We start from the raw sequence: 11,699 nt of genomic DNA on the forward strand, positions 1-11,699 counted from the left end.
TTCTGTTAGTGCCTTATGTGTGTCGGATTCCTATCTGCGATGGAGGAAGGCTACTACTTCTGAGGAGTGCGAGAGATTGAGGAAGCGCGAGCCTGTTGACTACAAGGCGCGCGAGGTGGAAAAGGAGAAAGAGAAGCATTTGACTAAGGGAGAGGAGGAAGTTGGGTTTCGAGTTGTTCATCCTTCGAAGAAACCGAAGACCTCTCCTGTCGTGGACAAAGTGATTGACAAGAATGGGATGGCTAGGCCTCGAGAAAGACCGTTGGTGATTAGGTCCGAAGTGGCGCAAGAGCGTCCGGCTCAAGGTCGTGACAAGAAATATGACAAAAATGACAAGGGCAACGGGAAGATGGTGGAATAGCCCATGTCATTATTATTATTTATTATTATTATTATTATTATTGTAATAAGAAGGTGGGTTTTTAGAATCCTAGCCTATTTTTATTTTTATTATGTAACGTATTATTATTAGAAAATGAATGAAATAAAAAAGGTTAATTAGTTACGAAACCGTTGTGATTTTCCTATTTATTATTCTTGTCGAATTCCAAATACAATGCAAATGTCCTTCTATTTACATTTTGAAGATGATGGGTTATATCCCGTGAAGGATTGCCTACGTATTCATTAAGAAAATGAAATCAAACCCTTGCGCGTAGTTCGAGTAAATATAAAAGAATAATTGTTCTAAGCAAGAGCTTGTAATGAACTTTAGGAAATAAGCATGAGCTTTTTGCTTACTCTTAAGGTATAGTTTAGTTTATTCGATGATATGAGGATAAAAATTTGTCAAAATGCAAGAGCAGAGTGACATTAGCTTATTTCAACTTGGCCAGGGGCCGTTTATTTAGTGCCACAAGAGCGACACGTGGGGTTACGCGAGGCGCGTTTTCGTTCCTATTCTAGGCATAATACCGCTTTAGTTGGTCGAGGTTTGTCGGGTTGGAAAATTCATTCCCATCTAGGTCTGTGATTCTAACCGCACCCCCTGGAAGTATGGACTTGACTAGAAATGGCCCGGCCCAATTAGGTTTGAATTTTCCCCGTGGATCGACAGGTAAAAGAGCTCTAACCGACTTGAGTACTAAGTCTCCTTCTTTGATGTTTCTTGGCTTAGCCCTTTTGTTGAAAGCTCGTTTGATACGTGCTTGATATGTTTGGACATTATGCAAGGCGCGTAGCCTACGTTCATCCAGGAGGATGAGTTCTTCATATCTATCCCTCTTCCAATCGGCTTCCGGGATTTGACTTTCGAGTAGGATACGCAAGGATGGTATTTCTAACTCGACTGGTTGTACAGCTTCCATGCCGTAGGTCAAATAGAAACGTGTGGCCCCAGTGGGTGTCTTAACAGATGTGCGATATCCCCACAAAGCAAAGGGTATCTTGCTTGGCCAATCTCGATAGTTGCCAATCATTTTCTTGAGAATTGTGACAACGTTCTTGTTTGCTGCCTCTACCGCGCCATTAGTCTGTGGTCTATATGGCGAAGAGTGGTGATGCCTAATTTAGTACTTGGCTAGCAATTGCTCAGTCTCAGCTTGGAAATGTGATCCATTATCACTAATGATCTCATGTGGGCAACCGTATCGACAGATGATGTTGTTTTGTATGAACTTTGCCACGTTTTTAGCCGTGAGACTAGTGTAGGAAGCCGCTTCTACCCATTTGGTGAAATAGTCGATTGCCACTAGGATGAAACAGTAACCTCCTGTTCTGGCTGGGGTTATCTTCCCGATTATATCAATTCCCCAGGCAGAAAATGGCCAAGGAGAGGTCATTGTATAGAGCAATGAAGGAGGGACATGTTGTACATTCCCGAAGATTTGGCAGTTGTGGCAATATCTTTCATATTTGATGCAATCGGATTCTATCGTGGTCCATTAATACTCCAAACATGTGATTTTCTTGGCCATCATGGGCCCACTATGTGAGGACCACATTCTCCATCATGGACTTCTTCCATCACCTTCCGCGCCTGTGAATGATCAAGGCAACGTAGGATTACTCCAAGAGGTGTTCTTTTGTATAACTCTCCTTGCATAAGAACGTATTGGGAAGCTATTAGGCGTATAGCATGTTGTCCCCTTTTGTGCATATCTGGTGGATAGGTGCCGTTGAGCTTGAAATTTAGGATTGCTTGGAACCAGGGTCCTGTGTGATTTCCTCTTCATCGGTGATTTGGTGGACGTAAGCTGGCTCTGACCGTCGCTCGATGCATAAAGGCATTTACACCATGTCATCTGGCATATTAATAAAAGATGCGAGTCTTGCAAGAGCATCCGCAAATTGATTTTCTTCCCGAGGTAGGTGTAGATAGGTCACGTGATCAAAGAATTGGGCAACTTGGTCTATTCTGGCTTGATAAGGTGCTAAGCTTTCGCATCGGATTTTTCAAGATCCCGTAACTTGATTGATGATCAGGGATAAATCCCCCTGCACTCGGAGGTTTTTAATGCCTAAGCTCACTGCCGCTTGTAGTCCAATGAGACAAGCTTCGTATTCTGCAGCATTATTTGTCACCTCGAAGTCGAGTTTGACAGAGATTGGTGTACGCTCACCTTCAGGAGAAATGAGCAACACTCCTATCCCAAATCCTCTTAAATTTGATGCTCCATCAAAGTAAAGGTCCCAGGAGTCTACATCGGTTTGGAGTATATCCTCGTCTGGAAATGACCAAGTATCTATTGTTTGTGCATCATTGATGGAATTTTCTGCGAAGAATTCGGCAACGGCGCGCCCTTTTATAACTTTCAGAGGCATGTATTTGAGGTCGAACTCTGAGAGCATCAAAGTCCATCTTGCTAGGCGTCCGTAGAGGACGGGTTTTTCGAAGAGGTATTTGACTGGATCCATTTTGCAGTATATTTTGACGGAATAGCTAAGCATGTAATGGCGTAGCTTCTTCGTTGCCCACACAAGAGCAAGGCATGTCTTTTCAAGTTGTGAGTATTTGCACTCGTACTCCAAGAACTTTTTACTAAGGTAGTAGATAGCCCTTTCTTCTTTTCCTACGGTTTGAGCTAGCATGGCGCCCATGGCTGTTTCGGTTACTGTGAGATATAAACCAAGAGGTTGATCTCGTTGAGGTGGCATGAGCACTGGTGGTTTAGCCAATATCTCCTTGATTCGGTCAAACGCCTTTTGACAATCATTATCCCACATGGTGTGATCCGTTTTCTTGAGCTTCTAGAAGATAGGTTCACAAATCATGGTGAGTTTCGATATGAATCGACTTATATATTGCATTTTCCCCAGGAATCCTCTGACTTCTTTTTCTGTTTGAGGTTATGGCATTTCGATCAGAGCCTTGATTTTGGAAGGGTCTATTTCTATACCTCGTTGGCTAACGACGTATCCCAGGAGTTTGCCAGATGTTACTTCGAATGCGCACTTCTGAGGATTGAGCCTCATGTTGTATTTTCGTAGCCTTGAGAAAAATTTACGAAGGTTCGCAATGTGCCCTTCTCTATCCTTGGATTTGACAATCATTTCGTCTACGTATACCTCAACTTCTTTGTGCATCATGTCATGTAGGAGTGTGGTTGCGGTGCGTTTATATGTAGCTCCGACGTTGATTAACCCAAACGGCATGACTGTATAGAAATAGGTTCCCCATTGAGTGACAAAGGCGGTCTTATGCATGTCTTCTAAGGCCATCTTGATTTGGTTATAAGCCGCGTACCCATCCATGAAGGATAGTAACACGTGGTCTACGGTATTGTCCACCAATATGTCGATATGTGGTAGAGGGAAATCATCTTTAGGACTTGCTTTGTTTAAGTCCCTAAAATCAACACAAACACGGATTCTCCCATCCTTTTTGGGTATAAGTACTATGTTAGCTACCCAGTCAGAATACTCGGAAACTTTGATGAACCCGGCTTTAAATTGCTTATCGATTTCTTTCTTAATCTTGAGAGCCCATTCTGTTCTCATTCGACGAAGCTTCTGTTTCACAGGCTTGAAGCCTGGCTTAATTGGGATTCTATGTTCGGCGATATCCCTGTCGATCCCTGGCATGTCTTTGTAGGACCAAGCGAAAACGTCTTTGAACTCGTGTAGGATGTCTATGAAATCGGCCCTTTCGGTAGAGCTCAAGGTAGTCCCTATCCTAAGTTCTTGGGGTTCTAGTTCGGTTCCTACATTGATGGATTCGGTGTTCTCTATTACTGGTCCCCCTTCCCCTTCCTGTAGTATTTCTTTGGCTACGTAGGGAGGTATCTCAATTGAGTCTGAGTCTTGGTCATCCTCAGTATCATCGTAAACAGAATTGCACTCAAGATAACACAAAGAGTAAGCAGAACCTGATTTATTCATATTAAAGTTTGAGAAAAGTTGAAACAAAGAAGCCATCTGATCTGTGGTCAGTGGCGGTAAAGGGACCGTTGTTGGGACATTTCCCGAACTACTCTTACTATTTGAGGCTAAGCTAGGAGAAACAAAGGGAATGGGGATGACGACAGGAGGAGACTCCTTAGTGACTTCTCTAGACTCCGACTCTGACTCCGACTCTGACTCTGACTCGAATTCATCATCTTCTGGTTCTCCTTTGAACATCTCTCCTTCTCCAGTGGTGAGCTTGAAGAGTCTTCCTTGATTTTTGGTCCACTTGATTGATTTTGTCTATCCTTTCTGCTGATTCGCGTTTATTTCTGTGATTAACGCGGTAGGGTTGAAGTGATCGTCTTGAAGTATCATGGTAATGATCTTGACAGGGCAGTCGTATACCTATCAAAAATACCAACTGGCTCTAACTAATATAGCTAGGGAAGTCGGGTCGATTTCCACAGGGAGATGGGAAAATGTCAGCTTTGTCTAAGTTCGTCTCGGTAACCAAATTGGGGGGTTTTAATTGATTTATTCTAAACTAATGATAAGGATAGGAAGAGAAAATAAGAGAATAAAGATTAACCAAGTAGAGAAAACAGCTAAGACAGACGGTTCACCATAATCATTTAGTCAAGTAATCTAGGTCTCAGGTCAATGTAGATACGGTCTGAGGAGCAGTGAATATCTTCTTTCGGTCTCAATTCGCCCTAAAGCACAAATATCTTAGCTTTTGCCCTAACTATAATGCCCTATCGTTCGCTACTAGTCTCGCCTTTTCCAACCTTTCGGTCAAGGTCAAGGTTCACTATGATATAAATGCCTAATTGCGTCGACTCAATTAATCAGATACAGATAATTGCAACAGTTAACAACAAAGATTATACTAGCATTAACCCAATAAATTGATTACTATCCCTTCATAATTATGGATCCCCTTTAGTCTTAGCAAAGGGAATTAGCTACGCATCATCATCGAATTAACAATAACAACATATAGATAATTGAAACTAAACATGATAACAAAACTAATGAAGATTGAATTAAAGTAATTATGATAACGATAAAGGAGAGAAGGAATTAAAGCAATAGTTAAGATTAAGGGATTAAATAAGAATAATAGTACCAATACAAATCCGAATCCGAGTAGCAAAAGTGTAAAGGAAGAGCAAATTCAAGAACAATAGAAAGTGATAGAGTAAAAGTGAATGAGAGAGGAAGAGAGAGGAGTTACGTTGTTCACTCCTTCAATCATATACGAAAAATCCATCTAAACCTAATCTATGGACTAATTACAAAAGCCCATACGAAATTAGTCGGAAAATAAACTAAAGCAGGACAAACCACTCGATCGAGTGGAAATAAACCACTCGATCGAGCAACTGATCGTTAAACCTCTCGATCGAGTGGAAATAAACCACTCGATCGAGCACTCCTTAAAATATCTTCTCGATTGACTCCTCGAACTGCTCGATCGAGCAACCTTAAGCATATAAAGCATTCGATCGAGTAGTAAACTACTCGATCGAGCTATTTAGGCACGCTAGACATTGAAACACCTTCCGAAACCAGCTCACGCGTCTCCAAAATGTTAGATTCCAAGCTTCGGCTCCTTATTCTCCATAAATGCATGCAATTGGGATGAATTAGGCTCGATTTAGCTCCTCTTTGGTTTATTCTTGCAAATTACATAAAACGAACCAAAGTAGAATATTCGGGGGTATTTGTAGCTAGATGCTACATAAATAGTACAGAAATGCGTGTAAAAATGAGGTAAAAACCTTATATAAAATACACGCATCAGATCTTATCCTGCGCGGCTCTAACAATTCGATCTTCTCCAAACAATAGACTAACAGCTTGTTCGACTAAGCAAGGTGCTTGACGAGTTTTGACAGTAGGAACCGTTTCTGGAGGAATGAAGTAGCAATCGTGAAAGATCTCGATTCCGGCTAGCTTCCTTTCGAGATAGTGCCAAGGTTCGGGAAACCCGTGGAAGAGTTCTAGACTTCCTTCCTTAACAAAGTATCCATTTAGGGTAGGGAGATAGGGTCGCATTTGGACTCCTACATACTTACGATTTTGAACTTGAGCAAGCATCTCGAGAACTTCCTCTTTAGTGGGTTTGTACCCTAGTCCAAGTGGTATCCTTTTTGAGTTGCCTTCCTTGTAGGGTGCGAAGGTGTTTCTTCGGATAGGGTTCAAAGGCATTCCAGGGAAGTATCCCTGGGATTTGAATATGTGGTTGACCACCAAGTTGGAGTAGGGATCGTAGTATAAGGGTGCCAATTCACTTTCTATGACACTTATGCTTTGAAAGCCCCCAAGTTCATATACTGGATCTGCAAGGACTTGATTATTCGACTTCTTTTCGACTATCGCCTTGATGGGTGACGAAGTGATCATCACCACTTTGCCATTTAGTGGGATCTTGATCTTTTGATGAAGGGTGGATGTTACCGCTTTGGAAGCGTGAATCCAAGGTCTTCCTAGAAGTATGTTGAAGGAAGCTTTAATGTCCACTATTTGGAAGTTAACCTTTCGCTCAATTGGCCCTATGGCTATGGTTAGGTTGACGAGTCCTACAACCTTTCGTCGTGTACCATCATACGCGCGAACACCTTGATTGGTAGAGGTCCAATCCGACTCTTTCATGCCTAATTTGTATGCCGTTTTGAGGGGTATGACGTTGACCGCGGAGCCATCATCAACCAAGGTCATTGGCACATTCTTCTTTAGACAGATGACGGTGATGTAAAGAGCCAAGTTTTGACTAGCGCCAAAAGGTGGCAAATCTTCGTCTGAGAAAGTAATGTGATTACTTAGCTTTGGTGATTCTTGGAAGACCAAGTTGACTACATCTTCGGGTGTGGAGTTATGTGCTACATTTAGTTTGGCCAAATCTTGCAGTAAAGCTTGGCGATGTGGGAATGAGCTTGCTACTAGTTGCCAGACTGAAAGATCAGCCTTTGTCTTCTGTAATTGCTTGAGCAAATGATCAGTGGAGTCATCTTCGTTATCATTTGGTGTGACAACGTTGGTTGGACCGTTTTGAGTAGTGCTTTGATATGGACGCCCCGAACGAGTTAGGTGGTCCATGTCTTGGTCTTCACCATTTTGGACTATTTCCTTGACTAGGGAGTGTTCAATGAGATACTCGTCTTTATCGTCATCGGCCCATACTCCATTGATTGTAGCTAATTCCCTCGTTCTCATGATTTCGTCTTCTAATTACGTGATTTGGTCGACTAGTTTATCAACCAGGGCGACTATTTCTTGCATAGTAGCATTTTGAGATAAAGTTAGTGGTGCATGTTCTTTAGGTGTCGCATTGGGGTTATGTAAAGTTGTCACCACGTTTTCCAATTCCCAAACTTGCCTATCCACACTCCTTGCCCATGCAATGAAGTAGGCGATGGTAGGGGAAATGGTAGAGTAGAACCCTTCATTCTCGATCGTGTAGATCTCATCTTCAATTGGAGGAATGAGGTGTGAACAATCTAAGGTAGATTCTTAACTTGTGATCACAAGAATCCCAAGAGGGTTCTGAGTGTTGTTGGGTTTGCCTCCTGGCGGTATTGGTAGTCGACCATCCTCAATCATGTCTTGAAGCACATTTTTCAACTTGTAGAATTTTTCTGTGTCATGCCCCTTACCCCTATGGTATTCACAATACGAGTTCTCGTCCCAGAATTTGGATTTCTTTTCGGGTTCGGGAGTAGGTCCTATGGGTTGGAGTTTGCCTTGTTTCATTAACCTCTTTAGAGCATTGGAGTAAGTGTCCCCAAGATTTGTGAATTTCCTAGGTGGGGAACTCTTCTTGGATGGCTCAAGAAGGTTGACTTCATCGGTTTTGTTAGTGGAGCCGTAAGAACGGCTTGTTGAGCCTTGATATCCTCGACCTACCGTTTTGGACAAGAGCCCTTTACGGATGTCATCTTCAATCCTTGTTCCTAGTACGGTTAAGTCCATGAAGGTTTTGATGTTTTGGTACCTCAAATTATTGGCATAGATGGGCTTTAGATTGTCCACGAACTTCTCCACAAGGGTAGCCTCATCCGGGCGTTCAACTAGTTGAGTACTAGTCTTCCTCCACCTACTTAGGAAGTCGGTGAATCCTTCTTTGTCATTTTGGGTAAGAACCTCTAAAGTGCGCATGTTAACTTGGATCTCAGCATTATCCGCATATTGCTTAGAAAACTCGATTGCGGCATCTTCCCAAGTAGCGATCTTCTTGTGTTCTAAAGAGTAGAACCATTGTTTTGAGATGGTGTCAAGAGATGAAGGAAAGATCCTTAAGAACATCTCGGGTTTGATGCCTTTGATAGACATGTAATCCTTAAAGGTACGGATGTGGTTCAAAGGGTTTTCATGCCCCTTAAATTTAGGGATATCCGTCATGTTGAAGTTGGTCGGCAATTTGGAATTAACGGCCTCATACTTGCGGTTATTTTCCCTATAAATGTCATCCCCTTTAAGATACATCAATTGCTCCTCTAAGTATTGGAGTCTTTTCTCAGCTGCAGTCATTCCCATTGGAGGATTTTCGTCCTTGAAGTCATTCGCGAAGTCACCCACTACTTCACTTTCTTGAGGAGGCAACCTCACCTCTACAGCGTAGATCCGACCCTCGATGGTGTCAAGGCGATCATACACTTGGTCTTGGGTAACTTGCATTTAAGGTAGGGCGGCTAGGATTCGATCATTACCATCTTAAAGTTGATTGAAGTTCACGTCCTTGTTTCAGGCATCTTGGAAACTGGATAAGAGATCGACGACGAATCAAAACACGATCGACCATTCTAACACACTTACTTAGAGAAGAAATGTTTTGACTCGTGAAGTGGCTGTGTGCCACTTGCGTTGAGTGAGCTTTGAAGAAAAGATAAAGGTTTGAAAAAATGTGTATCCTAGTCAACTATAGTGTAGTTGTAGGAGTGGACTTGAAGTGAGGTTTTGAAATAGGCTTGGGCCTGAAATTTGACTCGACAAACGGACAGAGTTTTGACTTGGTTTTACGCTAATCAAATGGCCTTTTTCAAAATTTTCATTTAAAAGGGGTTTTGATTTTGACAAAAATCGTCATGGTTTTGTTTAGAAATGGTGATCACGTAAGGCACAAACATTTATACAAGTATTATAACGAGATGCTGAGTGCATTTAAAAGGGTTTTGGTTTAAAGGGTGGGTTGCCATACCGAACAATCAAACCCGAAGTCTGTGGAGAGGCTCGTACCGAACAAGAGTAAGGCCGATTCCTAGTCCATTTCCTCAAGTAGTGAAGGTCCTTGATACAAACAAGAGTAAGCATCATGGTATGGATGACGTCAATCGCTATCCATCCTTAGGCCCAAATAAGAATTAGGACCATTTAGATGGGACGATTGGTCGAATGGGTTGGGTTGGGCCTAGGAAGGCCAAATAAAACGGTCTAGGAAGACAGAGTTATGAAAACCGACAATTGTCTTGTACAAACTATTCCCTAACCTTGTTCAAGTTTCACCCTTTTGGCTACACGTAAGTGTATTATCCCCAGCGGAGTCGCCAAACTGTGGACATGGGGCCACGGGGGCGCTTGGGAAACAAGCGTTTGCATTTGTGGAGTCGCCACCAATTTTTATGGGAAATTGGAACCGTTCGAACACCTCGTGTCATGTCAAGACACAAAGTAGTGACATTAACACCAAGAACTCGTTACCCTTAGCATTCTATGCCTAGAATGACTCTCGTGGATGCCAATGAACACGGATGTTCACAGAGATCTGGAGTAAGGGGTGAGGGTACGTATTAGGAAGCTCTTTTGATCGAACACCTAATCCCGCCCGCCTCGATAGCGGCCTCTACTAATGATTAGGGAAATTGTCTATACTTGATATATTGTCGATTATATGCATGCAATGCAACATCCAAGTTTTAATCTTAGCATGTGAAGATTAACTAGGTCGGTGAACAATTAATTTAGCATACAATTAAGTTAAAGTAGGAATTTAAGGTTCAATTACATGTGAAAACATACGAATGATACAAAATAAAATGATAAATACAATAGGACAATAACAATAATAAAAATTACAATAATTACAATGGGTTTAGCGATTTATGTCGAAAATACCTTTAAAACGGATAATTTGAGAAAAAGAAAGAATAAAGGATTTAACGAACAAACCAGTAGGCGATAATACAGATAATAGTTAATTATACGTAAGCTAATTAAACTAGGTCAAGGCAAAACGGAAGTTCAGAGACAGAAATCAACCTAGAACAGGCGCAGCAGGACTGCGCCCTTTGGAAGAGGCGCAGCAGTTGCTGCGTCTGTTCCAAGGGTGAGTTCTGGCTGTGAAGCCGGAACTGCAAATCGTTAATATTAATTGATGATTTTAGTGATCGATAAACATATTTAACTCGGATAGAAGTGATTTAATTCATTAATTACATATGAATGAGTCATAAAAGCAATAAAACATGGAGGAGACGGAATTAAGATGAATTATTTACATGAATGAAAAATTGATTAGTGACATAGGTGAACTAAATAGGTTAGATACAACGAATTAATGACGAACTAACGACGAATATGATAATAGACAGATGAAAATATATCAAAGATCGAATTCCAGAAACTCAATATGAAAGAATTGAATCTCTACAATCCGGATTGAATTTAATGACGAAAACCCGCAAATATGAGATTACTAGGGATTTAAGTCGGATTAACGATGTATTAAACGTGTTAATGATGATGAATTATGTACATGTGAGATTATTAGGCTATGATATCAAAGAATTAACAAAAACAAACGAAAACGAATAAAAGTTGACGAATCACAGAGGACGAAGGAAGAAGAAAGGAAGCAGGAACTGCGGCAGCCTCACGAAGAGGCGCAGCAGGCACTGCGCTCCTTCGAAGAGGCGCAGCAGTTGCTACGTCCTTTCTCGACAGTTTGTCTTCTGGTAAATCCGTAAAAAGGGTTTTAAACGAGGTTTTAGAAATCGGTTTTAAGAGGTATTTTCGACATAAACCTTACATTAATGATACAAAAAGGTAAAGAACAATAAATAAAAGAGGATTTACACCCTTAAACTTACATGTTTGACGAAACGAGATGAACTAAGTTATCGATTAGTGATGCTCGACTCGAATGTAACGAAAATGCCCTCGTAAGAGGAAAGAGATTAGATTAATTAAGTTGATTAATTGTGGAGTTGGTCAAATTGGTCGGTCATGCAAACGAGGCTGGTACTCAGAAGGATCCGAGCTTATGTGGTCGAATGTTCAAGCACGTAGACGCCAAAAAGTAAGAACGAGGTCTAGAATGCAAAGGGAGAAGAGAAGGGCGAACACTCGCGTGAGAAATATGAGGAGCGAAGGCT

Source organism: Silene latifolia, chromosome 2 (assembly GCF_048544455.1).
Source record: "Silene latifolia isolate original U9 population chromosome 2, ASM4854445v1, whole genome shotgun sequence".
NCBI classification, from domain to species: Eukaryota; Viridiplantae; Streptophyta; class Magnoliopsida; order Caryophyllales; family Caryophyllaceae; genus Silene; species Silene latifolia.